The sequence below is a fragment of the Gavialis gangeticus genome, unplaced genomic scaffold, assembly GCF_001723915.1.
Source record: "Gavialis gangeticus isolate Ggan-Ray unplaced genomic scaffold, GavGan_comp1, whole genome shotgun sequence".
Lineage (NCBI taxonomy): Eukaryota > Metazoa > Chordata > Crocodylia > Gavialidae > Gavialis > Gavialis gangeticus.
Window position 1 is genome coordinate 142,555,670 of NW_017729022.1, and position 12,066 is coordinate 142,567,735.

Here is a 12,066-nt window from a genome sequence, read left to right on the forward strand (position 1 = left end):
ATAGTTCCTCTCCTTTTGCATGGCACATATTGACAGCAAACAGATCACATCTTAATATGATTCCGCAGCATTTTTCAGCTTTGTGCACACACAATAAAAACCCTATGCTGGAAAAAGAGAGAAGACCATATCAGAAAAATTGAACTTGGTGATGTGATAATTTGAACAATTCTCTTTCAGGTGAAATTGTAAGGGCTAAGTTTCCCCAGCTGACATTCAGCACTCTTAGGGCCTGTACTAGCAGCCAGTTTACCTGTTTACAAATTTATGTATAATAAAGTTTCTCTCCACCAACTGGGAGCTGCACTGGCTTCCATCTTCAGGCACACATCTCCCCATTGCCTCCTCCTACAATCTGAGGGAAAGCCCATAGACCAGGGTTGTCAACCAGGGGTACACGTATCCCTGGGGATACTAAGAATGCCCCCAGGGGTACTTGGGAATCTCCGTGCGCTGCCGCTGCCACCATCACTGCCACATGCCTGTAAACCTACGTGCTACCATGTTGCCACCGCTGCTTCACATTTGGCTGCCAAGAGGGACTCCCCACCCCATTCCACGTCTGGAAGGGAGTACCTACCAGGAGTACCCACCAGAAAGGGTGGTCTCCTTAAAACAGTTGAAAACCCCTGCTACAGACCCCCTTTTATTTGGATAAAAAAGTACAGAGAATCTGTGGTTTGTGTCTGATATAAAGGGATGGTATCACTCTTCCAGTCCAGAGGCTGGTATATCAGCTCTGGGAGAGCATGGGTAATGAACAGCACAGCCACTTCATACCTTGGCCCTACATCATAGGTGTGTGTATGAGAATTCATCACGCCAACCACTGATGGCATTCAGGTGAGCAGAGAGCTACAGCAGTAGTTTTAAGTGGCAGGCAGCAAGTTTATGTACTAGGCACTTAAGGAATCCAGTGCAAGATTTCCCATAACAAGAACCAAAACTTGGAGGGAGATTCTTCTTAGGCTTACATGTAGGATTAAGAGCAGGTATTTGACTGTCTCCTACTTTTTTTCTATGAAGGAAACAGAAGGTATAAAGGGGAGGAGCTTTGTCTGCAAAAGATTTCAGAAAGGCACAAAGGGACACTAACAGACTTTCAAATGCCTTCATCTGATCCCTCATTAGATGAGGATTAATTTGTCACGCAATTGGCCACTTTTAAAATGCTCTGCAGCCATTCATTGTGTCACAGCACAACTGTAGAGCGCTTTCAGGGGGCTGATCACACAACAAATGTCACTTCTGTCACTGCCCAAGGTCTACTAGTAAAATCCTAGGTCTTTTTAACTTTTAGGAGTTGGCCCTTTGTTCTTCCATCTACATTGGACAGCAGCTGCAAGCTGCAGTGAATTAAACAGGGTAAGAAACTACTAAATCGGGGGGGTTTAACCTTTTTAAATAAGTGTATCCCTGGTGGCTTCCGTTTTAATAAGTGTACCCCCAGGGGGCATGGTGAGTGGCTAGGCACCAAGCAGTTGGCAGGGGGGAGTGGCGAGTGGCCAGACTCGGAGGGTGTGGGGTTGACAAGTGGCCAGATGCAGAGCACCAGCAGTGCAGTGTCTGTGTGGCCCTGCTCTTGCCCAACCCTGGCCCCACTCCTGTGAGGCAGTGGTGCATGGTGGTGGTGCTCTGTCCCCACTCACCCCCGTGTACTCCCTGGGACCTTTCAAAGTACCCCCAGGGGTATGCGTACCCCCTGTAGACAACCACTGTACTAAATATTCATTTCTAAATCCTAGGCTTATTAACCTGACTTTGCCACCATAATGCTGTGAGAGAGGTGAAAAAACTGCCACAATAACAAAAATCACTTGCTGATCCAAAAAAATAACTGATTGATCGGAGCCACAGGACCCTAGAAAATACAGAAAAAGGGAAGGAATGAAAGACAATAAATTCTCCCTCCCTGACTGGCCAATAGAGGTTGAAGAAATCTTGCAAGTAAAAGCATTCTCCATTCTATTCCCTAGCCTGTGCTCTTTTCTTCTGGGAATTTTTTTATCACACACAAATAAAAGAAGTCTCCCACCCAGCGATGGATGATGTTTTGCATTGCAGAGGTATAGCACCTTGATGATTTACATCGGTGGTGCTCAAACTTTTCGACCAGAGGGCTGGATGGGAAGTGCCAGATCCCTTCATGGTCCACATCTGGTGGGGGCCCATCTGGCCATGCAGAGTGGGGAGTGGGGCAGCTTGACCCTGATCTAGCTGTGTGGTAGAAGGGGGCCTGGGCTGGTCCCAACCTGGCCCTTCAGGGGGGAAAGGCTGTGACTCAGCCCTGATCCAGCCTCGTGGTAGGAGGGGCCATGGCCCTCCTCCAGCCTGGCTGGGAGAAGGAAGGGGGTGTGGCCTGGCTCTGATCTGGTTGTGCTGGAGGTGGGGGAGAGTCATGGCCCAGCTCTGCCCTGCCCTGCCCTACCCTGCAGGGCATGGGTGTTTGGTATCAGGAGGGGATGGCAGTACTGCCACTGCTTCCCCACTGCCAAATTTCCCAACATGTGGGAAGCCCTGTGGGTTGGATTCCAAGGCTCCACATGCCACGTATGGCTCACAGGCTAGAGGTTGAGCACCTGAGATTTAGGTTGTTGCAGGTGGAGTGAATATTGCCTTTTGGTTGTGTATTTAAAATAGCAGATTAAAAAGAAGACAAATACACGTTTCCCTCGCTTTATGCTGTACTGCACACGTGTTCCTGGAAAACGGTGCACAACTTGAATTTGCATACAGGGAGCCCACTTTACAATGTAACAAATAGGGATACGTTCCAAGACCTCAACTGTACTGACCCACAAACCCATTTCTACCACTTTTACAAGACAATGTTGGTATTCACCAACTGCAGACAGTGCACACAAGCACAGGGCACGATCATAATGGGGATGGCAACTACAGAAACATGTGTCACAGGCAACAAGTCTGCAGCACAGATCCACGCAGGAGAGTATATTTTGGTGCATGTCACTCTCACAATGCACTGATCAAAGCAGATGACTGTGGACTTCCACCACACTGGTTGCATAAGAGTGAATTTACCTTGCATATAATGAATTTTTGGTATAAAAAGTGTCATCACATAAGAGCTAATTTGCACATACAGAACCCCCATAAAGCGAGCGAAACCTGTATATATTGTTGATTCTGTGAAAAAAAAGTGTGTTTTAAAATGATCCAAAGAATCAAGTTATGCATATTGTTGGATTATACAACTGGATTGTCTATTTACTGGTGCCCTTTCCCTCACTGCTCCTCCATCTGACTGCATGTTTCATTCACTTATTTCATTATTGTAAGCTCTTTGGGTCCACGTCCCAATCTTTCTATATCCTGATGTTGTGCAAAGCACAGTGGGGCCCTGATGTGACTGAGGCCTTTGGGGATTCATAACAATCATCTTATGACAAAATGAATTGAAGAGATAAAGTAGCTCTGGGAACCATATTCCTTCATTAGCACAATCAAATGGGTTTTGTGGAACAAGCTGTTTGTGTGACCCTGTCCAGATTCCTCCTTTAAGTTCTATTGATTTTCAGCTTGGTTGTTGAAACACAAAGACCAACAGTACGTATTTCACAGTTTATGCTAGATATAACTAATTAACTACAAATGTCAAGTATCTATAATTTAATTAATTCTGCTTCATTTAACCACAGTAATTAGAATTTTTAAAACAATGCAACTGTTTGTTTTTCTACTGTCATTAACAAGTGGTTTATAAAATTCTGTATCTGGGGAACTGTGACATGGCGGGGGGGTGGGGAAGAGCAAGCAGTAATAAAGACACTCAGGACATAATGATTTAACCCTGAAAGAATAATAGTTAATAATACTAATATAAACAAAGGGCCTAATTGTATATTCTTCTATCATTGGAGTAGCTCCATTGACAGGCTTACCGTAGTGTAACTGAAATGTTCTAGCTGGCACTAGAGATTGTTAAAATTAAGAAGTGTAAATACTAAAACTTTGGATGAACTTTAGGCCAAATCATCCAAGCATCTTTTAGTGATTATTCAACAGCCCTCCTCATTAAGAGTTTCAGTAATATTTTATTATTGTCTCCCTTTTTATCTGTCATTTTACATTTAGGAATGGCTCCCATTGAGCTATCTACCTAGATCACTTTCCAGAGCAGTCACAGGGTAATTTGGAATTTCTTATAAGTGTTTAAGTTATTTCTTTCAGCGTGCATTGCTGTGCATTTTTTGACAGTGGATTTTTTTCTACCATCACTTGCCCTTTCACCTTGTTCTGTTAGCATAGAGAGATTATGTACCCTAAGCCTTTGAACACTAATCAGTAAACCACTGCTGCCACCTCTGCCCCAACTTGCAATTTACACTCTCTGATGGTCGTCAGCTTAACTGCCCAACAACTGATGAATCTTGGAGCATATCACCTTCCTGTTTGCACCCACAGATTGGTTAAGTTGTCCAACCTTCAAGGGACCTTTTCTGTCTTAAATTCTAGATCTGATGCACATTGTCTTCGCTATTAAAGTGTCTGCACAAACTGATAGATACATTTGATTTGCTGAGAGGCTTCTACATTATTTAAGTTGAAATGCTGAGTGCTAAACAACTGAAAACAGATGGGAAAATTCTGACACATTACCCTACCTCTTCCTACATTAGTGAAAATCAGACCAAATGTGGAAGCAAAATAACAATGTCACTATATATGAAGCCAGCAGCAAATGAAAGGGTCCCAATTCATCAAAACATTTAGCCTCCCCCGCCTTCTTTTAAGCACATGAGTAGTGCCACCAATAATGTGGAAATAATATCATACTAATGATTAAAGAGGTCCCATTTTACATCAGTTACATTTTACCCATTTTACATCAGTTTTATACTTCTGAGGGGTCTGGATGGCAGTAGTGAAAAGTGTAATGCACCAATATATGCATGTGGAACCAAAGAAGAGCTGCAAAGATTAAGTAATGGTACGAAATATCCATGAGTGATATCTTCGTCAAACAGAGCTTATGGTTATCATTTTATTTTGTTGCAATTACTTTTTTTTAAAAAGGGTGGTAAGAGAGTTCCGGAACTGACATTATTACAGGCTTCATAACTAACCACAGGAAGGAGGGAAGCTGTGTTAATTAATGTTGAATATTTGAAAAGGAATGAAGAGGGCAGGGAATAATGACTAAATAAAGAAGTCTCCAAATCTTATCCTCTTCTGCTTTGTTTTCTGAGCCATTTGAGTCTCTGACAAAGATACCTGTCTATTAAAAATTGGAAGTACATTTTCAGCACATTTTGTGAGTGATACTCTGTGATTGCTTAATAAGCAGCTGCAGGCATTCTGGTTAAATAGTTTGAAAAATTTGCCCCTAAAATCCTTTATAACAGCTGAAGCTTTAAGATACTTTTAAACAAAACAGTATCATGGTGAATAGAAGAACACTGGAACATTGTAAAGCTCTTTGTTCTGGGATTAAGAAAACTAAAAATAATCAAAATAAATTTGAAAAAACTAGTGAGGAATAAATGTCACTCGTAACAAGCTGGCAGGCAGACCATGAAATCCCATCTGAAGAGGAGGAAAGCCACAGCTTTTCTGCTTTATCTTCATTCAGATTCATGGAAGAATAAATCAGCAGTGTTTGAAGTGCCTCTGAGCAAGCCTGAGTGTGACATGCTGTACAGGACAAATTATGGAAGCCATGAATTCTTTCTTACTTCATACATCAGATTTACTGAAAGTGTATATTTGTTTATTTTAAACTGTTTAGAGAGAGCAAAACAAAGTAGATGTTCCTTTTACAGGTCATTTATAATAAGCCAACTGAGATAAATGCTTGTTTATAGGGAAAAGTCAAATTGCTTCACCTATGTTGATTAAATTATAAATCAGGTGTTTTGTTCTGAACATTGTTACCTAGCTACCAGTTATATGGACTCTACTACTAATCAGCACATAAAACGGTACATATGCAGCCTTGATTGAAAAGATTGCATTAATGGGTAATATTTCTTGGATTTCAAGGCATGGTTTATTCCAAAACTACTTATTGCTTTGTAAACAAGGGAGAAAAATCATAAAGACAGTTCTTACAATACAAATATATATATGCCGAAATTTATATGGGGCAGCTGTCTGGCACTATTTCAATTTGCGCTATGCCTGCTTTGCAGATGGCATCATGTTGGCACAGTCTCTCACATATCACACAAAGCTATAAACAAATGGAGATCGAATGGTTCCATTCTGACCATAAATAACAGCTCAATCAAGGGTTTGGTTTGGGGTTTTTTTGTTTGTTTGTTTTTGCATTCAGCACACTCTTTTAACCTTTAGACATTGATTTTTAGAAGCTGACTAAATCAGTTATTCTATTTCCATCCAAGAAAACTCAAAATAGTTTCTGAATCTGAAATAATGCAAACCTTTTCTAAAATGTAATGGGAAGCAGCAGCTCTGTTTACATAATCTTCCCAAATCCCTGGAAAGAGATGAGTTCCACAGTGCTCCTATCCAAACACAACACAGCATTTTAAACAACAAGTGCCTTATGAATGATTTTTTTTTCTCCATGGCCTTGCTCTTGTTATATAGCCAGATTGAACCCTCACAACAGCATAAAATCCCTTTTGAAAAGGACTTCATAATCATTCATTCATAGAATTCAAGGCATTCTGCCTGCAAAATTATTCCAAACATTCAAAGTTTGTAGCCTGAGAAACTCTTCGGTTTGTTTGTTCCTGAGTTACTGTTGCCACAGGTATTTCAACAGTAACTCCAAGAAATTGAAAGTTTCAGATAAATTGTATTTTTAGTCTTTCAAAGTCCAGACAAATCTTGATTGTTATTTGATTAGTATGTTTCCTTTATCAGGCTTTGCTATGTCATGTTTTAAGTGTCCGAAGAGATAAAAATGTTTCTTAAACTTGTTAGTATGTATGTATGTATACCAAGAAATATCACAGTTAAAAACTGAAGAAGGTAGCCAGTCAAATACACACAAAAATAAAGGCAAATCATGGCCCCATTGAAATCAACATTTAAACTCGCAGCCATTTCAGTGGTGCCAGTACTTCCCTCATGGCTCATTATGGGATTGATCCAATGATAAAGAGAGTTAATAGGAATGTCCCCAGAGATTTCAGTGAATGTTGGATCAGGCACATAAGAACAGGTAAAGCTAGATTAGCTGGTTCATTAAGGTCACCTGAAGGCAAAGTAGCATTAAAACAAACAGAGGACTAATGGAAGAATTTCCCTGATCAAGGAAATTCATTGGTTATACAAAATGGACAGTGTCCTTTATGACACCTCTTAGGCCATCTATCTCTCCCACCACTAGTATAATGGGAAAAATTGGATACTCTCTATGGCAGAGTGAATTTTATTTGGAGGGTATAAATTAACTCTAGACCTCTAATGTAGGAAGCATTTAGTGTGAAATTATCCCTCAAATTGAAGGGAAGCTAGAAGTGCCAATAAAATAGTATCCATTCTCCTCTTGAAGTATGCAATACCATCCTATGAATTGGGGTACTGTATCATCAACGATTGGATAGCTGTCTTGTGTTTTTTGCATATAAGCTGTTAATTACAGTATTATAGGAAAAATAGATGGTTGCATCATGATAGAATGAATTAATTGTAAGGCTAGGTACAGCAGCTCCACGTAAACTGGTTTAAGCGATCAGAAACTGGTTTAAACATAAGTTCAGTGCACATAAACCTGGTTGAATATAGTATCAGATTTAACTAATTTGGGGCAAACCAGTCTATGGAACTTCTGTCCCAGACCCATTCCTGAATTAAGTTAAACCAGAGTCCTCAAACATCCCAGCATGCTCTGCAGCCCTGGGCTGAGCTGTGTTCTCTGCTCCAGAGAGCAGAGCTGGCCCTGCCTCTCTGCTCTCTAGCTGGAGCAGGGGCAGGGGCATGGCCAGACATGTCCCTTCATGGCCCCTTTAAGGTAAAGTGGGTATGGAGGGGGTTAATTCTTTGCTCCTTCCCTTCCTTCCCCTGCACCACAGCTGGGGTCTGCCTGTCTGTGGGAGAGTGGCAGAAGCAGAGGCAGAGACAACAGTCAGGGCTGGCAGACCCCAGCTACGGAATGAAAAGTAAATGTCTGTCCACTTGCAAATCGGTTCAGTCTCTAAAAAGAATCAATTCAGGCTCAGGCTTTTTGAATGTCTGTCCCTAGCCAAAGTGATTATTGAGAGAGAATTTTATTGAGCTTTAAACCTTTGACACAATGTAATCAGTTGAGGCTGGTTCGGTAACTTGAAATAATACTTCTGTTTGTTTAACATTTGCTAAATAATATGTAGACAATAACTGCATACATTTCTTATTGCTACCTTTACCGGAGAGGAGGAAGGAAACACAGTAGAAAAAATACCTGATATGTAGTTTGCTAATCTTTCTTCAGTAAACCAAAATATTTATCTAAGATACTTTTAGCCCATTACCCTTAGAAAATTAGTACGCCAATAAAGTGGAAATCTCTAAGGAGACAAATAAACAGTGTGTTAAGAATAGAGGATATAACTTCTGCAACTCCTAGGCTAGCCATAATTTATCATTTTCTTCAGTGTGGTGGCTCTGCAAAGCAAATTGCAAATTGCCTATTCCACACCGATCAAGTCCATGAAAAACAGTTAACACATCAGGTGATGGCTTCTCCTCCTGTTGCTGCCTTTTCTGATTCCATCTTCATTGGTGATGTGTAGGGGGTGCACATGGCTGCACGTGCACCCCCTGAACATGGCGGGGCACCCCCTACAAAAAGCACCACTGATGCTGCTGGTGGCACCTGTGGGCAGTCCCTGATCATCATTGGCCGCTGCTGCCGGTGGCATCTGCTGGTGGTCACTGACCTCTGGCTGGCGCTTGCTAGCCTGCCCCCCACCTCTGACACTGCTGTGGCTGGCTGTGGGAGCTCTCCACTTAGCCTGCCCTTGCCACCGACGCTGCTGTGGCTGCCTGTGAGATCTCCCTGCTTACCACTGCCAGCTGCAGGCAGTCGCCATGCCCCCCAATCTCTGAGGGACTGTGGCTTTCATGTCAGTCTTAATGCTAAAATGATGATGTGTTATAAAGTAGGTGCATGAACATTTTTTCAGGAACTTCAGGTGGATAGAATAAAATCACTTTGGTATCTAAGGGCATGTGTAGACAAAACAGGGGCCCTAAATTGAAGCAGTGGGTTTTTAAAAACACCACTTCAATTTAGGGCTCTTTAAACACCCATGTCAGCGGAGCAGTCCTTGGGCTGCGGGGCGGAGGGGGCTGGTGCTTCCCTCCATGGCAGCGGTGCACCACCCCAAGGCAGCACTAGCCCGCAGGCACACGGCTTGTGTGGTCCTGGGGGGCACCGCACCTGCAGAGGGAACCACTGAGCCCCCACGCAGCTCAGGCAGGCTCCGGAAAAAAAAAAAAGATCAGGCTCGCTGCTTTTCTTGGGCTGAGCCTGCCTTCCCAGGCTGCTGCCAGGCTGCCTGCACAGGCTTCCTGCACAGCCCCTGGGCTGCACGGAGCCCGGTGCTTTGCTCTGTGGCTGTAGGGCGGCAAACTAAAACTCCTCAGAGGAGTTTTAGTTTGCTGCACCCCAAGTCATTTAAGACGCATTACGCCGCCAAATTTGCTACAGTGGCTGGAATTACTGTGCAATACTCCACTGATGCATGCAAACACCAACACCATTAAAGCGGTGCAAAAGCATTTAATCTGCTTTAAAGTGTCATACACACATGCCCCTCATTTCATCTACATATGGCCTAAATCCACTTAGATACTCAATGGGTGGAATAGCATTGTGTCCTATGTCTTCACTGTAGCTTTTAACATTGAACAAGTTATCTAGAGACAAAAATCTAGTGGAAACACATACAATTAGTTTGCACCTTGATGGAGCAAATTTAGATTCAAAGCACCTCTTGGAAAATGCCAGCTTAGTTTTCATTGTTTTTTTGGCTACAGAGAAATAAGAGCCCAATTCTGTTGTAAAGAACTCAGGAAAACAACAGGGTCCAGAATGATTTTTATACTTTAAAGTCCTATTTAAAATCTCTGGGTTTCTCTTGAAATCTCTGGGTTTCTTTAGTGAATTGTATGTAGGTGTCTGCACACTTAACTGTGCAAGTACTGAGTGCTACCCCTATGGCACCCTTAAAAGGATCTCTTTAGTTGAGTATCACTGAATTAAGGCCATCCTTGTGTCCTAACCTTAAATTTAGTCAACTACCTAAACTGGGTAAAAAACAAACAACGTAGGAGAAATGAAATGTACTGTGTGTGACAAGGACATGGCCACAGCCAATTTACTTACTGCGCCTCACCAGATCAGGTAAAGTCTCACAGACCCAAGTCTGTGGCTGAGAATGGTGAAGCTTTTAGACGTGCAACAGTAGTATCCTTTCTGACTGGTATAGACTTGCCTGCAGGGAAATGGATCCCACCGTAATGTGAATATAACAGCAGGAGGAACCAGGGGCTGGGGGGCAAGGGAAAAAAAGAAGAGGAAGTTCGAGGTTGGAGTAAGGGGAAGAGAGAGCAGCAAGCAGGTGGAACCTGGTCAGCCCTACACTAAGCTACATAGCCAGCACAGTGGAGCTGTATCTCCCAGCACAGTGGAGCTGGAGATCACACTCGCTCTGTCAGCTAGGACTGTGGTCTGAAGGAACTGGACCCAGATTTGGGGGCAGCTGAAGCCTGCTGTTTGAGTGCTCTAGGAACTAAAGACTTGTTTGGGGATACCTCTGGGGGCAGGGAGCGGGTTGAGGGTGAGAAGGATTAAGGTGCTGTTACCACACTGTTGATATCTTTACCTTTTACCTGTTCCCTCGTGTTGGCTTGTGACCCTAATCCTTTTGATTTTCTGTATAAAAGTGGGAACTCCCCCTTACTTCCTGTGCCAGTTGCTGGGGCTGTGGGGTTCGCACACCATGCTTTGGCATAGCTCTTTTTTTCTCTCCCTTCTGAGCCCCTTTGCTGGGGCAAAAAAAAAGGACCTAAAAGAGACAGACAGAGAAGGGAGGCAGGGGTATTATCAGTCAGTGGGCTGCAGAAACAGGCTGCAAAATCTGTTCTTGTAGGAAACTGGGGAGGCTGAAATATTTCAGGGGCTTTGGGGATATTGGTTTTAGCTGTGTTGGTCTAAAAGCATATGCAAATAAAACTCCTGCTTCTGCCCATTGTCTGTGCCTCTTTTGTATACAGGTTTCCCTTTGCCAACCGCTGTGGTTAGGTTCCTGAAAGTTCCCATGCTTGGCGAAACAGTGGCTGGCAAGGCAAAACGCTTATGGGAAAAATGGCAGGTGGCAGGCCATGGAAAACTGCGGTTACTCAAAACTATATACTGTGGTAGCCAAAATGGTATATAGAATATTAAGCATGGATACTCAAAACTGCAGTTGGCAGGGGAAACCTGTACTCATAGAGCAGCCCTTTTAAAAATGGACTGTTATACCCAGGGAACCATCTTTTAACTCCCATCTTTTAAATCCCCTGTGCAAGACAAAGTCTCATTTCTACCTGGGAGAACTTTTACAGTCTTTGAATTCTCCTTTGCCTGAGGAAGGGCGTTCGGGCCTGAAAGCTTGCAAAGAAAAACCTTTTCTTGCTACTATTTAGTTGCTGTAATAAAAAACAAAAGTTTTGTTGCAGGCCTTAGGTGCCCTGTCCCCAGGACCTTTTTACATGTGTATTTGTCGCAGCGTCGGGAGCTTTGAAAAGCATCCGGCACTGCGACACATAGTTGTACAAGTGGTGAAATGCGCATTAGCATTGAGAAAATGGTGGTGGCATGCTTTTGAACAACTGCACGGTGATGCAGCGCAGGTTGCCTCATCTTGCGTGCGTAGCAGATCTATGTTGTGCTGCTGAAAAAAAAAGTTTATGTATAAATGCTCCCAGTGCCACAGGAGGGAGGGAGGGGCATACAGCCCAGCACCCTACCCTGGCACCCGCCCTGCTGGTCTGATCCCACCCCCGCGCTGCTCCCCAGAGGGACCGGTAGCTCTTCTCTGGCGCTCCTACCATGGCGCATGCGCGGGCGTGAGAGTTGGAGGGGAAAAGAAGAAAGGAGGGGGG